At 31.8% G+C, this 1,260-nt stretch overlaps 1 protein-coding gene across 2 annotated transcripts in view; it reads left to right on the top strand.

Annotated features, from left to right (window-relative positions):
- Positions 1-1,260, top strand: part of LOC107083056 (hemoglobin subunit beta-like) — an 11,741-nt gene that overhangs the window by 9,853 nt on the left and 628 nt on the right. The window lies entirely within an intron of this gene.

The raw sequence follows: 1,260 nt of genomic DNA, 5'->3' as shown, positions 1-1,260 counted from the left end.
TTTTTCAGGATTTGGTCTAAGTGGACAAACTATGTAAAAGCAGTAATCCCTGTGATCTAAACTTGTCTTACCACATGCAAATACTGTTGTGCTGTGTACTGTTCCCTTTTGGCAGGCCTATGTCCTGAATTGTGCTTTTCCCCAAAAATAAGGAAAATTTGAATCAGACCTCATGTTCCCACCCGCTCGCTTTTTTAAGTTATAGATGTTTGGTTATTATACAAAAACTCTGGATCGGCTTATGTTGTTCTTTTCCATATTTCCACTGTGGTGGAAGGTTGAATGTACAAAGTAATTGTAACCTGCCTTTCCAAATAAAAATGTCAATATAAAAAAAAAATAAATAAATTTACAAGGTTGTAAGATTTTAAAAAGTATTTAGCTGACAAAAGAATACAATTTTTTTACACCCAGAGCTGACTTATTTAGTCTTTGTTTAAGAGTAACTCTCAGACTGAATGAACAAAAAGTTTAAAACATCCATAAATGATTTTGTATCTGGTTCAGCTAAAAAGGGGGGAAAAAAATCACTATTCCAAATTCCAAAAGTTAATTTAATCTAGATTAAAATGTTTCCTTGTCATTTATTTCAGCTTTTAACAAAAAAATCAAATTAAGTAACAGTATTTCTCTCTATTTAACAGAGCCCATTGAAATCTGCTACTTGTCTTGTATAAATTTATTTTAACAACTTACAAGCTGTTCTTTTAAAATTAGCTATTTCTGCCCTGACTTTTGCAGTTTATCTCATAAACAATAAATCAATAAACAATTGCTTATTCATTTATCTGATACTGTTTGTCCTCTTTTTAACAGGTAAAGAAAGGACAATGAATGTCTTAAAAAGCTGCAATATTAGCATCCAAATATAAGCCGTTATTTTAATAGAGTCAAGTTTTAATAGAAAGTTGCAGTCAGACACGTTGCACTTTTTCATAAAAGCTGATTTTCTGCCATCAAGCTCAGGTTTAGTGTTACTGATAATGCACTGATGTAATGGAATCATAAAATAAATGTGAAATGTATTTTAAAAAAAATTGTCAAACTTGGAGACCTTTGTTTTTTTACCATTAGCACGATTTGCATGCTAATGTTAGTCATTTTGTGTTTTCTTATCAATTCCAAAAATCAATGTATCAAGAAGCTAACATAACTCCACCCATCAGATAACTTTGGGAGGAGCAGAAACTGGCTGTTTAAAAGTTGGAGATCCTGAGCCTGTTTAACCCACACCTGACTAAGGGAACGACCAAACAAAAG

This window comes from Cyprinodon variegatus, unplaced genomic scaffold (assembly GCF_000732505.1).
Source record: "Cyprinodon variegatus isolate N-32 unplaced genomic scaffold, C_variegatus-1.0 Scaffold68, whole genome shotgun sequence".
Classification (NCBI taxonomy): domain Eukaryota; kingdom Metazoa; phylum Chordata; class Actinopteri; order Cyprinodontiformes; family Cyprinodontidae; genus Cyprinodon; species Cyprinodon variegatus.
Note: the sequence above shows the minus strand (reverse complement) of the source record. Positions and strands in the feature narration are given on the sequence as shown.